General features: G+C 53.4%; 9 non-coding genes across 9 annotated transcripts; 5 read left to right on the forward strand and 4 right to left on the reverse strand.

Annotated features, from left to right (window-relative positions):
- Positions 1–1,541: 1,541 nt before the first annotated feature.
- On the forward strand, positions 1,542–1,623 carry TRNAS-ACU (transfer RNA serine (anticodon ACU)). Its single transcript has one exon. It is a non-coding gene; the product is annotated as a tRNA-Ser (tRNA).
- A 1,192-nt stretch (positions 1,624–2,815) lies between these two features.
- TRNAE-UUC (transfer RNA glutamic acid (anticodon UUC)) lies at positions 2,816–2,887 on the forward strand. Its single transcript has one exon. It is a non-coding gene; the product is annotated as a tRNA-Glu (tRNA).
- Positions 2,888–3,853: 966 nt separating this feature from the next.
- Positions 3,854–3,927, reverse strand: TRNAI-AAU (transfer RNA isoleucine (anticodon AAU)). The gene has a single exon. It is a non-coding gene; the product is annotated as a tRNA-Ile (tRNA).
- A 1,742-nt stretch (positions 3,928–5,669) lies between these two features.
- Positions 5,670–5,742, forward strand: TRNAA-AGC (transfer RNA alanine (anticodon AGC)). Its single transcript has one exon. It is a non-coding gene; the product is annotated as a tRNA-Ala (tRNA).
- A 1,394-nt stretch (positions 5,743–7,136) lies between these two features.
- On the forward strand, positions 7,137–7,210 carry TRNAT-UGU (transfer RNA threonine (anticodon UGU)). Its single transcript has one exon. It is a non-coding gene; the product is annotated as a tRNA-Thr (tRNA).
- Positions 7,211–8,569: 1,359 nt separating this feature from the next.
- Positions 8,570–8,642, reverse strand: TRNAF-GAA (transfer RNA phenylalanine (anticodon GAA)). Its single transcript has one exon. It is a non-coding gene; the product is annotated as a tRNA-Phe (tRNA).
- Positions 8,643–12,193: 3,551 nt separating this feature from the next.
- TRNAI-UAU (transfer RNA isoleucine (anticodon UAU)) lies at positions 12,194–12,287 on the reverse strand. Its single transcript has 2 exons — positions 12,250–12,287; positions 12,194–12,229 (listed from the first exon to the last, which is right to left on the reverse strand). It is a non-coding gene; the product is annotated as a tRNA-Ile (tRNA).
- Positions 12,288–13,799: 1,512 nt separating this feature from the next.
- Positions 13,800–13,908, reverse strand: TRNAL-CAA (transfer RNA leucine (anticodon CAA)). Its single transcript has 2 exons — positions 13,871–13,908; positions 13,800–13,845 (listed from the first exon to the last, which is right to left on the reverse strand). It is a non-coding gene; the product is annotated as a tRNA-Leu (tRNA).
- A 2,592-nt stretch (positions 13,909–16,500) lies between these two features.
- Positions 16,501–16,574, forward strand: TRNAT-UGU (transfer RNA threonine (anticodon UGU)). Its single transcript has one exon. It is a non-coding gene; the product is annotated as a tRNA-Thr (tRNA).
- The last annotated feature ends 1,052 nt before the right edge of the window (positions 16,575–17,626 follow it).

Genomic DNA, 17,626 nt, shown 5'->3' on the forward strand with positions numbered 1-17,626 from the left:
CAAAGCAGAGCAAAGCCACGGAGCCCAAGGGCAGCAGGATAGCCAGAGCACGTCTGGGCTGTCCCGCTGCCCCCGTGCTCCGCGGCTTCGCTCGGGACGCCTGTGGTACAGCAGCTGGGGCGCTGCCGGTTGGTCTTGTAGTGCTGCTCTGGGCGCCACTGGACCAACCCAGCAGCACCCCAGCTGCTCTGCCCCAGGTGTCCCCAAGTCAGCAGCTGCTGAAAATGACCAGTGGCTGACTACAGGAAGCCCCTGCCCCGGGCTTCCTGGAATCAGCCGCTGATCAGTTTCAGCAGCAGCTGACTTGGGGATGCCTGGGGTTCTTAAGTTGAATCTGTATGTAAGTCAGAACTGGCGTCCAGATTCAGCCACTGTTGAAACTGATCAGTTTCAGCAGCAGCTGAATCTGGACGCCAGTTCCGACTTACATACAGATTCAACTTAAGAACAAACCTACAGTCCCTATCTTGTACGTAACCCGGGGATTGCCTGTAGGCGCATTGATTATTTTGAACTATGGGACGCACCCCTAGTGAGTTAGAGCTGAACTCTGCCCCCAGCTCCCTGCTCCACCCACCCACCTACCTACTGACTCCCTCGCTGCCATGGGGCTGTTTGCATTGGCCTCTTCTCTCTGTAGCCAGGCTTCAGCCAGGACTGAGACTCAGGCAGGAGAATGTGACCCGGCTCCCTGCACCTGGGCCCTGCATTTCTCATCCCTTCAGAGACACTTGCCAGTGGAGGAATAAATCACAGTCATGTGAGTGTAGATTATGAAACTTTGTAGTTGTTGTTGCCTTGGAAACTCCCCACAGACCTTCCCCTGGGGTCCCGGGCAGCCCACTCACACTGCACAGCTCACTTCGAGGTGAGGGTGCTGTGTAGACGTGCCCGTCCTGTTGAGGGCCAGCCTGCTGAGGGGAGGCTCTGGCCACTTCATTTCCTTGTGTCTCTCAGGCTGTGTTTATACTGCAGGGCTACGTCTACACTGCAGGCTTTTTGTGCAAGAGCAACTGCTCTTGTGTAAAATCTTGCAGAGCGTCTACACTGAAGGCACATTTTTGCGCAAGTAAATTTATAGTGCAGCATCAGACAACAGGGCTTCTTGCACAGAAGTTATTGCTCTCCCCACGAGGAATAAGCCCTCTTGTGCAAGAACTCGTCCACAAGGTGGCAGTGTGGACGGGCAACAGGGGTTTCTTGCTCAAGAAAGCCAAATATCTAAAATGCCCGTCAGAGTTTTCCTGCGCAGGAGAACGTCCACACTGCCATGGCTGCTTTTACAGAAAAGCACTTCTCTTGTGCAACAGCACATGGCAGTGTGGACACACTGTTGGGCAAGACCTTTTGCACAAAACAGGGTAGATGTAGCCAGGGGTGTTTGGGTTTGTTACGAGCACTGAGCTTTGTACAACAGCCCAGGGAACATTGTGAAAAGCCAAAACCTTCCCGCCCTGGGTGTCCTTGGCCAGTCAGCAAGTGGCAGAAAGGTTCCCTGAAGTGCTGACTTCAGGTGATTTGAAGCAAATTGTAATAACTCAGATGAGGTGGCCGAGTGGTTAAGGCGATGGACTACTAATCCATTGTGCTCTGCATGCATGGGTTTGAATCCCATCCTCATTGGGTGTTTGCAGCCCTTCCTCTTGCCTCTCTCAGAGGTTCAGTGCCAGCCTCTCCTGCAACCCTGCCTGCCCCACAGGGGAAATCTCCACAGAGACACTCCCAGCTGGAACCCTCAATCCCTTCTGCCCTCAAGGGGAAACCTCACAAAGGAGATTCCAGGCAGCCAGGCAGTGGGGGGGGTCTCTGAGATGTCCCACCTGGCTGTTGCCATGGTCCCTCTATGAGGTCACTGCCTCCCAGCCAATGAGCTGAGGTGCTGCAAAAGTTTCTTGTGATGTCACTGCTGCCTTGCAGGCTCATGTCCTGCCCCTGGCCAGCCCCTTGGCATGTGTGAGCTGCTCTCCCTGCCCCCCTCACTCAGGGCTGGTTCTGGGGCTCACACAGGGAACATCAAAGGCTGCTCAGGGGGGGCCACATTGCTAGGCCAGGGGCCCTCCTGTGGGGCTGTGAGTGTTGCTGTCCCTGCTGTACAGACAGGGCCATAGAGTCTCAGCAGGCTGCAGCAGCGGGAGACACTTCCCTGGTTTCGGGAGGGAGACGAAACGTCAAGGCCCATGACTTGGAGCCAGCTACAGATACCCATGGAAAGCTGATTTGCAGAGGGGTGTGATCAGCCCTTCCTGTGTATCTGGCTTCTTCAAAGGGGCTTAATCAGGAGCTAAAGTTGAAGAAGGGACAGTTAGAAGGTGAATTTCTGTCTCTGGCACTGTCCCACCTTACAAAGAATTTACATTCCTCTGCTTTCTGAGACAGTTGGCAAGGATGCTCCACAGTGGCTGTCTCTCTCTCTCCCTCTCTGCAGAAGCTGTTCAGACCCCTCACTAGCCAATGCTCGTGTCAGGTGCAGCTCTGAGTGCTAAAATCCCAGGGGTGCAAAGTCAGAATGAAGGGGATGCATTTTGCTTTAGGAGTGACAGCTGGAGGGAGGTGGCTGCAGCAGAGCAGGGTCTGTCTGGAGACAAAGAGGAGCCTGAGGATGAGAAGGACCATGAGAGGCAGAGACTCCAGAGCGGGGGGGCTAGTTATTTGGTCTGGCAAACTGGCATGGCCCAGTCTGGCTGCTTTGATGTTCTGTTTGGCTGTTCTTGTCCCCTCTGGGCAAGGGAGAATGGACCCTCCCCGCATCCTGAAGTGGACATTAAATGGCCTGTGAAAGGCTAGTGTAGGTGAGCAAGGAGCCATGCTTTATGTGTCCCTGATGGTCTAGTGGTTAGGCTCCAGCACTTTCACTCCTGTGGCCTGGGTTCAATTCCCAGTCAGGGAAGCCCCCAGCAATTTTTACCAAACAACTCCATAGTCAACTTTCATGGCCTTAGTCAACTTTCTTGCCACATGTTACAGCAGCTGTGACCCAAGAGGTTAACTCAGGCTCCTTTCCCACCTCTCCCTCACTGATAAAAAAAGGATCTAATGGTGCCAGCAGCCTTTCAGAACATCCCCCAGCCCTTCCCTCCCCCTTGGCCTGGCACTGCCTGGGCTCAGGCCTCCCCGGTGCCAGCCTAAGGGCTCTGGAGAGGACAGGGCAGCTCCAGGGGCAGAGTCCTTTTTTCTGCAGTAGCTCAAACCCAGCCCCTTGGTTCCAACTAACGATACTCCTCATTTTTTGCCCTCTGTATCTTCCCCCCAACACCCCCCCCCCCCCCCCCCGCTGGTAACACAAACAGGACTTTTCCCTTTTGAAAGAACAAACTCTCTGGTTTTTATGTGGGGAATGTAGAACTGGGAGGGGCTGGGGAAAGGACCTGGGACAGGGTGTAGGCTGGGGGGAAGGGCTAAGGCTGGCACCTTCCTCTGGTGGTCCCACTGCCTCATGTCAGGGGCCTCAGCAGCGCTGGGGGGTGGCTCCAGGGGGAGAAGCTGGTTCAGGGGAACTTGAGCTGCTGGGCCACTGAAGCAGGCCCCCAGCAGCAGCCTCTGTGCAGGGCTCACACGCTCCAGGCCTCCCGGTCATATTGAGTCTCCCTGTGTGGCTTGGGCTCCAGAGCCTGCCCCCCAGCTGGTGCCTTGAGGTAGCCACTGCAGCAGCAGGAATTTGGGCATCAGGTCCCCTGCTTTTGGGGATAGGAAGCCAGGCCCAGGCCCTTTTAGCCACTGGGGCTGTGCAGACTGGAGCCTCCCCCTACCAGATCTCTGCCCTGCTTCCTGCAAAGCTCACATTTTTGCTTCTTTCTGCTTCCCTGTCCATAGCAGGCAGCTAAAGGAAGGGAAGTTACCAAACCAAACACCACTGCGGCCAGCATGGGGCTTGAACCCATGACTTTGGCATTATTAGCACCACGCGCTAACCAACTGAGCTAGCTGGCCTATGAAAGTGCATTTCACCAGTGGCCCTTTCAAGAAAGGCGCCTCAGGCAGCTGCAGGGACGTCTCTGCAGCTGCCAATGGCTCTTCTCTGACAGGGCCACTGGCGACTCACTGTGACGTGGGCTGGCTAGTCCAGCTGGTTTGAGGGTTGGTCGAGGTGGCTGGCGGCCGGCAGACCCAGGGGAAAGAGAAGCCGGAATCTCTTGCTGCCAGCACCTTGCCTCCCAGCTTCTTCCCTGCCAGCAGCAGCTGCAGCCCCTTTCGGCCACTGGGTCAGTCCGGGAAGGGAGGCAGGAAAGGGGCCTCAGATTCCAGGGTTCTGAGTCCTGAGCGCTGCCCATGACACCAACCACCCCTCAATCAGCTGGGCCAAACTAGTGCCCAGTTCATGACCACTAGGACCTGTTTTACTTGGTTTCTTTCCACCCAGAGCCCCCTTCTTCTCCTGGGCTGCGAGGAGCATCACTGGGATACTCTCATATCCCAGCACAGGGCCATCTCTCCAGTGACAGGAGACGGGGCTGGGCTTCTGATCTGCTCCACTGACACCTCCTGTCAATCAGCTCCATCACTCAGTGCATGCTAAGGAGCTGAGTGATTGTGCCCTTGAGTGGCATTCTTAGCCAGCCAATCAGCTTTGCGAGGAGGTTCATGGAGGCGGGGCAATGAGCTCTCTTGTTAGGCCAGGAAGGAAGCAGCCAAGGCCCCACCCCCAGGGAGCCGGCTGGAGACCATGTGGAGGGAGAAGCTGCCTCTCCCCTGTGTAGCAGGCACTTTCCCAGGGGGCAACTCCCAGGGGGAGAGGAATAGCTATTGCTCAAGAAGCCCCGTTTTCTGATGCAGTGTAGATGCTCTGCAAGTTTTTGAACAGCTGCTCTTGTGCAAAAAGCCTGCAGTGTAGACGTAGCCCTGCAGTGTAGACACAGCCTGAGAGAGACGAGGAAAGGAAGTGGCCAGAGCCTCCCCCCTGCAGTCTAGTACACAACAGGGTGGGTGCATCTACACAGCACTGTCAGCTTATAAGCTGTGCAGAGTGAGCAGCTGCCCAGGACCCCAGGGGAAGGTCTGTGGGGAGTTTCCAAGGCAACAACAGCTACAAAGTTTCATAATCTACACTCATGTGACTGTGATTTATTCCTCCACTAGCAAGTGTCTCTGAAGGGATGAGAAATGCAGGGCCCAGGTGCAGGGAGCCGGGTCACATTCTCCTGCCTGAGTCTCAGTCCTGGCTGAAGCCTGGCTACAGAGAGAAGAGGCCAATGCAAACAGCCCCATGGCAGCGAGGGAGTCAGTACGTGGGTGGGTGGGTGGGGGGGGGGGAGGGAGGGAGCTGGGGGCAGAGCTGGGCTCTAACTCACTAGGGGTGCATCCCATAGCTCAGAATAAGCAATGCAATTCAGTAGCTTATTTCAAGTCAATTTTGAAATAGCTTATTTTGTAATTTGGCGCTGGCTGCACGGCACTTATTTCAAAATAAATTGCTATCCTGAAACATCCCTCCCTCCTCGTGCCATGAGGTTTGCAGGGACGTCGGAATAGTGAGCCCATTATGGCTTGAAACAAGGGGCTTGCTCTTAAGATGCGCCAGTGTGATATGTGCACCACGTTCCATACCTTCAAGTTAGCCGGCCCACGGGTGTCAGACTCACAAGTGGCCCTTTCAGAAAGGAGCCTTGGGCAGCCATAGGGATGTTGTGGACTCTGGAACAAGGTGGGGGAGGCAGCAAAGGCTTTTGAAGGCAGGGGAATTAGCTCAAGTGGTAGAGCGCTTGCTTAGCATGCAAGAGGCAGTGGGATCGATGCCCACATTCTCCAACTGCAGTTCAGTTCTTGTCCTTTATTTTCAGTGCCCCCCTCCCTCTTCCTACCTGCTCTCCCAAAAGAGACAGATCTGGCTCCCCTTTCTTTTCCCTCAGCAATTGCCATGCTGCAAAGCAGAGAGTGGAGATATCAAACTCAACAATCTGTCAGGTTCTGTGGTGCAATGGAAAGCATGTTGGCCTTTTAAGCTGCAGTGGTTATGGTGAGCCAAGTTTGACATTCAAAGGTTGTGGGTTCAAGTCCCACCAGAGTCACTTTAGCTGCTTTTTCATTTCCAGGGCACCTTTTACAGACCAGTCAATCCTTAGGCTGACACCGGGGTGGGCTTGAGTCCAGACAGTTCCCAGCTGACCCCAGTGAGGGTGGAGGGAAGGGCTGGTTCTTGGGGTTGGGTTTGGGGGTTGTTCTGAAAGGCAGCAGGTGCCGTTAGATCTCTCTACTAGTGCTGAGCAACACTCAGGCTGTGTCTACAATGCACTGTTCTTCTGGAAAAACCTACACACATTTCAAAACCAAATTTGTGCAGCTTTTTCTTCTGCTATTTTTGGAAGAGGCTTTTCCGACATTCGGCCTGTTACACTGGGCAAGTCACACAAGGGAGGCAGCAGGCAGAGCCGGCCCAATGCACCAGCCTCCCAGGGCAGGGGAGGGCAAGCCACAAGCCTCCAGCAGGTGCCTGGCCAGATTCATCTCACTTCCCCAGGCTGGCACCAAGGGGCATGATCAGCTGATGTCACTCCCCTCTGTCATGTGGGAGTTGGGCTCATCCCAGGCAGCAGGACCTGTGCTTACCTGGACACCCAGAGGAGCGGTAATAAAGAAGAGACTATGTTTCTACCTGGCTTTTGCACAAAGAGGAGCTGTGCAAACTGGGGCTCTTCCTGCCTCCTGCTTCCCCTGGCTCCAGCCTGACCCTGGCCTGTAGTGCCTGCTTGGCAAGGAATCCTTAGGTTGCTCTGCAATTGACAAACAGTTTGTGGGTATGAGCTGTCAATCACACTTCTTGGCTGCACAGGCCTTGAGACCCCTCCAAGGCTGGAGGGAAATGGGGAATGGCTGCACCTTGGGATTCAAAGGTGTTGTCTGGGACGATAAATTGGAACAGTTTTGTAGACACTTTTCTTTTTTCAGAAGAGGCTTTTCTGACATTTGGCTCATCAAAACAGGCCCAAATGTGGGGAAAACCTCCTCTTTCAGAAGAGTCCTTATTCCTAATACAATGAGGAACACAGGGCTTCTGAAAGAACACAGCCACTTTTTTGGAAACTGATCTAAAAGAGTCGACCCATTCCATGAACACAGCAGAGTTTTTCACAGACACAAAAGGTATCCTGGAAAAGCTCTATATTGGAGGGGGAGGGGGGGAGGGAGAAAAGATACAAAAAAAGGGCACCATGGCTTAGCTGGCTAAAGCACCTACCTTGTAAGCAGGAGATGCTGGGTTCAAATCCCAGTGGTGCCTTGTTGCCTTTGCTCATGTTTTCCTGTGTGCTTCTGAGACAGAGAAGAGGCCTCCCATGGAGCTGCTGGTTCAGGAAAAGGCTGATTGGGGAGGAGTGTTGGGAAGAAGGAAACCACAAGCCTGGAGCGGGTGCAGATGCTGCTGACTGGCACTGGCAAGGCAGGGCTCTGACTCCAATTGTTGGGACAGGAGAGCCAGCACCATGTGATGCCCTGGGGGTGTCAGTGCCCAGAGAACCTGCGAGGGATGCAAATGTAGACACTCAACGTTGGAAATGAAGCTGGGATTTAAATATCCTGCACTTCATTTGCATATTCACAGACTGGTGCTATTTGAAAATACTTTATTTTGAAATACAAAATGCTGTTGAGATTCGCTTATTGCGGGAGAAAACCCTTCGTCAGAACTAACCCTTAAACCTCATTTCACAAGGAGTAAGGGGGATTTTGAAAGAAGGGTTTTCTTTCCAAAGAGCTGTGTCTAGACAGCGCCTGTTAGTTCAAAATAGCAGATTTCAACATAGCAGCCAGACATGATTATGCAAATCTCCACTTCATTTGCAATGTCACTCAGCTGAATTTGCATTGCTCTCTGGAAAGAGGAATGACGTGTAGAGAAACCCTCACATAGGGGAGATGCAGAGATCAGAATTTCCCTGCCTCCCTCAGCTTGTCTGGCTCCTTTGCCCCATTTCCTGCCTCCCTCCCTGAGCTGACCCAATGGCCGAAAGGGACAGCAGCTGCTGCTGGGTAAGGAGTGGGGGGGAGAAGAGCAGTAACAAGACCCTGGAAGCAAGAAGGACCTTCCCTGGCCACCCACCATTCAGTCTGACAAGTCTGAAGGGGGAATTTGACTGACAGTCTCCTCTGGGCTAGAATTCCAGCTCCCACAGCGATCACTGGAAAGGGGCAGCCCAGTAGGGACTGAAAACCACTGCTCCAGGTGAGGTTTGAATTCACACCCTCAGCATGTCTCCTATGCACACTGCTTTATCAATACTGCGCACTGACCCATGGCACCACTGGAGCAGACATTTCAGAGTTTTCTCCAAAGTCCTTACATTGAGAAAGTGAAGAAGCACAAAGTAGAATTGAGCCAGAGGGGCAAGAGGGGCAAGAAGATCAATTCTCAAGGACTTACACAAACCAACATTTCCCCAGCACATCCCCATCAGCCCACAGCCCTGTTCCATATCTAGGGCCAGCACTGGGTGGGCAGTCGTCAAAGAGGCAGCGACTCACAGGAAGAAGTCGGGGGCGGGGCTAATAAGATGATCTTGATTTGTCAATACCAAGCTGTGACCAAAAACAGCAAGGTAAGAATTGAACACCAGGGAAGTTACTGCCACATGCCAGCACCTGCCAAAGCCTGGGATTGAACCAGTGACCTTTAGATCTTCAGTTAAATGCTCTCCCCACTGAGCTACTTTGGCTGTTGATGATAGATCTCTCGAGCCTGTAATTCTCTGTCTGGGATGTTTGGCAGCCGTGCTGCACAAAGTGCACGTCGTCATGCCCTGCCCAGGAAGGGGAGACTGGCCTGTCCACAGCGCCCCTCCCCCACAGCCCAGAGCCAAGGTTCCCTCTAAGCCAGGCCTGGGCAATACAGGCCAGCGGGCTGGATCCAGCCCATGAAGCCACCCAACATGGCAGCAAGAAGCCTCAGGCAGATTCCCTGCTCGCCCTGCCCCCACGCACAGCTGAGAGAAGGGGCTGCTGGGCCCTTTGTGTCTCTCAGCTGCAGAGGAAAAGGCTTCATGCCTGGTCCCTGCTCCCAGCTTGTTTGTGGCCAATGGGAGCTGCCTGCTTGAAGCCCTGGCCAGTCCCCACAAGCTCTTATTCACCCAGGCGTGTGACCTGTGCCCCCTGCGCAGGGAAGGGGCTGCCTGAGAAATGTGCTTGGCTGCTGGGAGTGTCTTCCAGTCCCACCCTTCCCTCAGCCCACTGGCCCTCCTTGTGATGGTAAAGTGCAAAGTCTTGGCAGGTTTCATGAATATAGAGGAGGCTGGTTTCCCTGACTGGGAATCGAACCCAGGCCACAGCAGTGAAAGTGCTGAATCCTAGCCACTAGATCACTAGGTAAATGCCTTCAGGCCCTTCAAAGGGAGGTTCCTCTGTCTCCTCCCCTGGCTGGACCTTGGTGAGTCGAACGTCCCCCAAGTGTCCCCCAGAATAGTTGTGAGCACAAGGCGGAGACGATCCTGCCAGGGTGGGGGCCAGAGGCTGAGCAGCTCACAAGGGTCATTCAGCAGCAGCACACGGCTGCCATCCCCCAGCCCATCGTGGGCTTGTGCGTCTCCCCCTCCCACCACCCTGCTGGGAACACAAACAGGACTTTTCCCTGGGGAAAGAACAAACTCTCTGGTTTCTCTGTGGGGAATGTAGAACTGGGGAGGGGCTGAGGGAAGAGCCTGGGAGGGGGGAGGAGGTGGGTGAAAAGGGGAGGAAGGAGGAGGGGGGACTCGGGGATGGGGCTGGGACTGGCGCCTGCCTCGGATGATCCCACTGCCGCATGCGCAGGGACCTCAGCAGCCGTGGGGTGCGTCAGGGAGAGAAGCTGGAGGAGCAGGAGCAAGTTTGGGTTCAGGGGGTGGCTGCTGGGCCTCTGAAGCAGGCGACTAGCAGTTGGCAGCAGCTCTCTGTGCTGGGCACGTGCTCCAGGCCTCCTGGAGATATTGAGCCTCCCTCTGTGGCTGGGCTGGGGAGCCAGGCCCCTGCAGGCAGTCTGGGGGCAGCGGGAATTTGGGCATCAGGTCACCCCATTAGGATGAACAAACATTTTGTTACTAACTCTTTGGCCAACTCAGCTTGCTGCGGGGGAAGGAATTCTCTCTTGTTAACTCTGTGCACTCAGGAAGGGACCAAACCAAATAGGGGCCAGGCTCCACCTGGGGACTCCAACCTCAATCCTGAGACCAAGGGGTTTACAAGCCAAATAATCAAAGTTTGCTTCACTTCTCCTTCCCACAACCCTGCAGAACCTCAAAGGCCACAGACCCAGCGGCTGGGGGAGCCGTGCACTCCTCTCCCATCAGCCTTTTCCTGAACCAGCAGCTCCATGGGTGGCCAGGGGAGGCCTCTTCTGTGTCCCACAAGGACCTAGGAAAATGTGAGCAAAGGCAGCAATAAGGCACCACTGGGAATTGAACCCAGGATCTCCTGTTTACAAGGTAGGTGCTTTAGTCAGCTAAGCCATGGTGCCTTCCTCAGGCAGTTTGGTGAAACTGCTCTATGGTCCCAGACAACACCTTTGACTCCCAACGTGCCGCCATTCCCCATTTCCTTCCCCTGCCGGCGTCTGGCTCCCTGGGCACAGAAAGCGACAGCTCAGTGGGCAGAGGCTCTAACGTGCACATCTCCCCCAGCCGCTGGGACTGTGGAGTTGGCCTTGAGGTTTGGCACAGTTGGGGACAGGGAGAAGTGCAGTAAACACTGATCATCTGGCTTGTAAACCCCTGTGTCTCTGGGTCTGGGTTGGAGTTGTGGAAACCATTTCATATTTAGCTAGAAGCCATCTTGTATAACAGAAACCATTTCAGCTTCTTGCTTCTGCACATAGACCAGAGTGAACTTTCTGTCACCCGGCGTGAGAGGCCTACAGGATGGGCTACTGGAATGTGTTAATTGAGCTGGTTGAGAGAGACGCTTCACTCCCTCGCACCTGCCCTCTATCTTGCTGAGAACGGGTTCACTTTTCTAAGTTTCATTGATGATTTCTGTAATTGGATGCCCTGACGTCAGACTGTTTGGTTAAGGGTATAAAGATACTAGGGTTGATTGTATTAGCAGCCTTGCTGGGCCCGGCTCTGCTGGGAACACGTTTGGCACTTTGTGCCTTATTGAGCAATAAAGCTGTTTATTAGCCGCCGAACCAGAGAGGAGCTTTTGCTTCAACAGAGACCCCGGGGAGGCCGGCCTCCTTTGGTTTGGTCCCTTCCTGAGGGCACAGAATTAACAAGAGAGAATTCCTTCCCCCGCAGCAAGCTGAGTTGGCCAAAGGGTTAGTAACAGAATAGTTTCCCAAGTTTAAGTTCAGGCCAAAAAAAAAAAAAAAAACCCTCTGTGGTGTTGTGGTCATTGTGCTTTCTTAACACGCAGCAAGTCCTTAGTTGAAAGGCAGGTAGAAACACGGGCTCTTGAGGTTCCTTTCTGATGGGACAGGCATGTTCTACTCTGAGCCAGGGGGCTTGGGTAGCTTGTGTCTGTAGTTAGAGTTGTGCAAAGGAGTTCTGGTTGGAGGGGAGTTCTTCTTCCACTTCTCGTTTCCCCTTTTCCTTCTTCTTGCTGGTCTCCTTCTTGGACCCCAGTTTATATAGTGAAAATTGAGTTCTGTGAGTTCAAACCTCACCTGGAGCAGTGGTTGTTAGTCCCTGTTGTGTTGCACCCTTGTATTGGTTCCCAGAGTCTTTGGAATCATGCCCCCCCCTTTTTGATTTTTAAATAACCCTCACACCCCCCCCAGCCAAAAAAAAAAAAAAAAAAAGAACGTGATGGGGGGAAGGGCTGAGTCACCTAATCCCCCCCTAGAATTTCTTCAGGCCCCCTAGTTTGGGACCCCATGCCTTGCAGTGAACGCTGGGAGAACTGGGATTCCACCCCAGATGATGGGATCAGTGAAAATTCCCACTTCACATATTATGGCCCCATCACAGTGAATGTTGGGTGGGCAGGATCTGAGGCCAAGGGGCACAGAGAGGGTTGGACCCTTGACCCACTTTCTGCCAGGGTCTTGTTGCCCATCTTCCCCACCCCTGTCGGCAGCTGCAGCCCCTTTCAGCCACTGGGTCAGCCCAGGAAAAGAACCAGGAAATGGGACAAAGTCGCCCGTCTCTGTTCATGAGCTTCTCCAGTGGCTGAAAGGGACAGTGGCTGCTGATGGGAGCGGGGGGAAGAAAATGGGCAACAAAGACCCTCCTCTTAGCTGGAATCCCAGCTCCCCCAGCGTTCACTGGAAGGGGCCAGCCCAGCAGGGACTAAAAATCACTACTCCAGGTGAGGTTTGAACTCACAACCTCAGCATGTCTCCTACAAGTACTGCCTTATAAGTACTGTGCGCTGACCCATTGCGCCACTGGAGCAGGTCTTGAAAATGCTTTTTCAAAGTCCTTAGATTGAGAAAGTCAAGAAGCATAAAGTGGAATTGAACAAGTGGGGCTGGAAGCTCAGTTCCGAAGGATGAGAGAGGCGAAGGGAGAGTCAGAGAAGCGGCTGCCGGATGCTCTGCGTGGCCCAGGGATCCGGACGAAGAGCTGTGCTCATGTTTTCTGCCATAAAGCTTTGCTTCTGGGCAGTTTGGCTAAGATCGAGGGCTTCCTGCCTCCAGGAGAGGATGGGAAGCAGTGCAAGGCAGCCTGCAGCTGCAGGACCCACTCAGGCCCATTTTGGGGGGGTTAAAGGGAAACCTCCCTGAGAAGCTTTGCTGCTTCCTCCTCAGAGTGCACTGGTTGGCAATTGAATGCAGGTCAACTGCTTGGAAGGGAGCAATGCTCACCACTGCACCACCCATGCCTGCACCTTTGTGCTCTAGGCGAGAGGGTGCCTGCGTGGTTTGGGGTAAAGCATAACTTCTTGGCCATTTGGACAAGATCGGAAGTGATGATGGGGGGAGTGGCTTCCTTGCACTCTCTGTGACATGAAGAGCTGGGAGGGAGAGAAGTCCCAGAGGTTTCTGGGTGGGAGAGTGCAGCTTCTCGACTCTTGAGCTAAGTTCAAGAGCAGCAAAGGGAGAGTCAGGGAAGTGGCTAATGGGCACTCAGAGTGACCTGGGGATCCAGCCCAAGAGCTGTTCTCGTGTTTTTTGCCATAAAGCGTTGCTCCTCGTCCATTTGGTTAAGATCGAGCGCCTCCTGCCTCTTGGACAGCCATGTCACAGGCACAAGCCCCCAGAGTCTACACAGCAATTCCGTTATTTTGAAATAATTCTGAAGTAACAGGCGGCTTATTCCGACTTCTGCAAACCTCATTCTACGAAGAATAACACCTGTTCCAAATTAGCTATTTCAAAATAAGGCGCCTGTAGATGCTTCACTGCTGCTATTTTAAAATAACCCCTCTCTAGGGCAATTGCAAGTTATTCCTCCTGCAGCTCTTACTTGAGATAACTCTTCTATATTAGAGGAGCCTTCCTCGGACTATTCTGAGGTTTCGCTGCAGAGCAGATGTGCTAATTTCGAAAGACGTGACCTTGGAATAACTATTCCAGAATAGCCTATTCCGAAGTAAATGTGCCATGTAGACGTAGCCTGAGAGATGAAGCAGCTGGATGGAAGCCAGGAGAGCAGAGGCCAGCCTGAGACCTGAGGGCCCCAGGTACCCAACACAGGTTCCCTGTCTTTGCCTGTGGGCTCAGCTGTCTGCAGCCTGGAAACCTCCTGGCTCCTCAGACCACTGGTCTGGATGGAGCGTTGCAGAAGTCAGAATAATGGAATTGCTGTGTAGACACTTCCATTGTTATTTTGGAATAATGGCTGTTATTCCCAAGGAACGCAGCTGTGTAGATACAGCCTAAGAGAAATGCTGAGCAAGTGCTCCTGCTATGTCAGGGGAAAGAGGGAAATGAGTTCACTTCCATAGTTACAAAGCGGAGAACATGTCAGGAGTGGGATTTGAACCCACACCTCCATTTGGAGACCAAAACACCCTACTGAAGGAAAGACAGAAGCTTGAGTCTGGCGCCTTAGACCACTTAGCCATCCTGACACACACACAAATGGCTTCAACTACAGTTTTCTAATGAGCGTGAATTGCTCAGGGAGGCCAAGGGGGCCCCTCTCTTTCCCCGCCTAACAGCTGCTCTACGGCACAGCTGGGTTTAGCCCCACTCACCCTCACGAGGTGTTGTGCAAGGAGCTAATGAGAAACAGAAGAGGGGAAACCGCTGTCTGGCAAAACTGAGGCTTGGGATTCTCCTGTGCCAGGGAGTCTGTGTCAGTGCCTGGGGATCCTGAGCTGGATGGCTCCTGGGTTTGTCGGCTCCAGACCAGGGGTGTCTCTTCTGGAGGGCGGTGCTTGTCTCCAGGGCTAATGCTTATCCCTGTCACACGCTTTGTGCAGGGACCCTTGCAAGGCTACATCTACACTGGCATGATTATGCACAAGCACTCTTTTGCGGAAGAGTTCTTGTGCAAAAACTCTTCCAGAAGAGAGCGTCTACACTGGCATGTGCCTTTGCAGAAGAGATATGCTTTTGCGCAAGAGCATCCATGCTACTGTAGATGCTTTCTTGCGCAAGAAAGCTCTGATGGCTATTTTAACCATAGGGCTTTCTTGAGCAAGAAATTCATGTTGCCTATCTACACTGGCCTCTTGTGCAAGAACAGGTGCACAAAAGGGCTTATTCCTGAGCGGGAGCATCATAGTTCTTGCACAAGAAGCCCTGATTTCACACATTAGAATGTCAGTGTTCTTGTGCAAGTACTTGCAGCCAGTGTAGACAGATGGCAGCAAGTTTTGCGCAAAAGGGGCTGCTTTTGCAGAATATCATGCCAGTGTAGACGTAGCCTTGCTCTTCATGCCACAGTACGTGTCCAGGAGGTGGGAGTGAGGAACCGGCCTCAAATAAACACGTATCCATCCCCTGCAGGGTTCTGCTTGAGACCTCAGAGCCCTGGCGTGACTGGCGCCTGGCACGTGGGGAATTAGATCTAGGGGGAGATTTCTAGAGTCCCACAACAGCTGCTGCTCGCATGCAGATGTGCACATCTGTCTGGGGCTACTGGGCACCTGGCCTGCTTTCTGTCCCTGCCAAACTGGGTAAAGCGGCATCACTGGCTCAGGGGTTCCTCTCCTCAGCGCGCTGAAGAGAAAGCCCTTGTGTGTTAAAGGGCCTCAGGGAGCCAGGATTCTAGTCCCATTGATCCCCTCAACACACACACAATCCCAGACCCAACCCCCGCCTCATGCCACAAACACATACACACAATCCCAGCTCCAGCCCCCACATCCCTAAACCTGTTCCCTGACTTCCTACCCTCCCACATGCTACTTTTCAATCTCTTTTGAAGGACTCCTTTATGGCAGTGGTCACCAACCAGTCAATCAGGGGTAAAATATCAGAAATATGAGTTAAGGCTGCAACAAGGCACCACTGGGAGTTGAATGCTGAATCTCCTTGTTAGAAGGCAAGTGCTTTAGACAGCTAAGCCATGATGCCCTCCCCACACAGTTGTGTAAAATTGTTCTACTTTAAGGTTCCAGACAACACCTTTGACTCCCAACATGCAGCCATTTCCCTCCAGCCTTCCCGCCCTGGCAGTGTCTGGCTCCCTGGGCACAGAAAGCTCCATGGGCATGGGGCTTTGGCTTCCTTGCCCATGGGATGCTGTTGCAGGGAGGGCTACTCAGCAGGGACGGGGTTCACCTCTTGAGGAAGGGAAGAGTATTTGGATACAGATTGGCTAACATAGTGAGGGGGCTTTAAACTAGGTTTGATGGGGGCAGGTGCCCAAAGCCCCCAGGTAAGTGAACAACATGGACACCTGGGGGATGGGCAAGAAATGGGAGAGAGCAGGGGCTGTAACAGCAGAGATAAAGGAGGGACATGGGACCACTGGGAAGCAAAATCTAATCTGTGTCTTAGATGCTGGTATAGATACACAGGAACGATGGGTAATAAGCAGGAAGAAGTTGGTATCACAGGGACTTGGTGGGATAATACACGACGGGAACTTTGGCACAGAAGGGTTCAGCTTCCTCGGGAAGGATTGGCAGGGAAAAGGGAGGAGGAGTTCCCTCAAATACAAAATAATGCACTCGCTGGGACTTAGGTGGAGAGGGACACAGAAGACAGACTTGTTGGGGGTCTCTGGGTGAGGTTACAAGGGGTTTCCTTGGATCGCTTGGCCATCACTACTGTGGAAGACTGATCTCCTGTACTTGAATGTGAACAAAACATTTGTTACTTACTCTTTGGCCAACTCAGATGGCTACAGGGCAAAGGAATTCTCTCTTAATTCTGTGCCCTCAGGAAGGGACCAACCCAAAGGAGGCCAGGCCCCTACCTGGGTCTCCAACCCAAACCCTGAGAGCCTGGAGTTTACAATCCAGACAATCAATATTTGCTGCTCTTCTCCCTGCCCCCAGCAATGCTAAATCTCAAGGCCAATTCTACAGTCCCAGCGGCTGGGGGAGATGTGCATGTTAGAGCCTCTGCCCACTGAGCTGTAGCCTTCTGTGCCCAGGGACACAGACACCACCAGGGCAGGAGGGAAATGGGGAATGGCTGCACTTTGGGAGTCAAAGGTGTTGTCTGGGACCATAGAGTAGAATAGTTTCATCATACTTTCTGAGGAGGGCACCATGGCTTAGCTGGCTAAAGCGCCTGTTTTGTAAACAGGAGATTCTGGGTTCAACTCCCAGTGGTGCCTTGCTGTGGATTTTGTTTACTTTTTCTTATGTCTTTCTGGCCTCCCCTGGCCACCCATGGAACTGCTGGTTCAGAAAAAGGCTGATTGGGAAGAAGGAAACCACAAGCCTGGAGCTGGTGCAGAGGTGACTGGCACAGGCCAGGCAGGGCTCTGACTCCCACTGTGAGCCCCTGGGTACCACACACTGGCCACTCAGTCCTGCTCCATGGTTGTCCCAGTGCTAGGGGTGCAAGCGACGGGCCTGGAACTCCCTCCTGGGACTCCTAGTGGGAGCATGGGCCTTGCCCTGCCTGCTGAGGGAGGGGACAAACCTGGGGCCGGTTGACAGGGGCTCTGACACTCCAGCATTTGAGCCCTTCAGCCAGATTCAGAACAAGCCGGTCAGAGCCTCTCGCGCTCATCAAGGGGGATTCTGCACTTGCTGCCTTGGGAACCAGGGTCACATTGCAGAGCTCCCCCAGGGATGTCCCACGGCGCCACTAGCCCAGCACCAGCTGCTCTCCCTGCCCTCGGCAACGTGGCTGAATTTATCCTTCCCCTTCAGTGACAACTGCCCATTCCCCACCAACCCCAGCCTCTATGGGACCCGCTCCTTTCCCCAGGAGCAGCGTGAGCACCAGCGCAGCTCCCTGCTGAGGCTGTGGCTGTGGGAGACAAGCCCCTGGCTTTGGGTGGGAGACGAGATGTCAAGGTGTTGAGTTTCACCCATGGCTAGTGTGGGGTGACCCACACTCTGGGGGGCAGCTGGATGTGCCTCCTGAGAGCTGATTTTCAGCCCTTCCTGTATTTCTGGCTCCTTCCAACAGCTCGAATCTGTCATCTAAAAGTTGAGGAATGTGTATTTGGAAGAGGGAATTTCTGTTTTGCAGTGTCATTACAGTGGCATAGTGGACAAAGCATTGGTTCCCTAATTTAGGGATTGTGGGTTTCAGTCCTATCTGAGGTGGTAGTTGTGATGTTTCCTAGTAGGTGCAAGTCTCTTTGGCTTCCTTTTTGCCATTTTATCTGTGAGATGTTTCAACACTGGACAAATGTCCCCTGGAACTGCCATT

Source organism: Pelodiscus sinensis, chromosome 26, assembly GCF_049634645.1.
Source record: "Pelodiscus sinensis isolate JC-2024 chromosome 26, ASM4963464v1, whole genome shotgun sequence".
Taxonomy (NCBI): Eukaryota; Metazoa; Chordata; order Testudines; family Trionychidae; genus Pelodiscus; species Pelodiscus sinensis.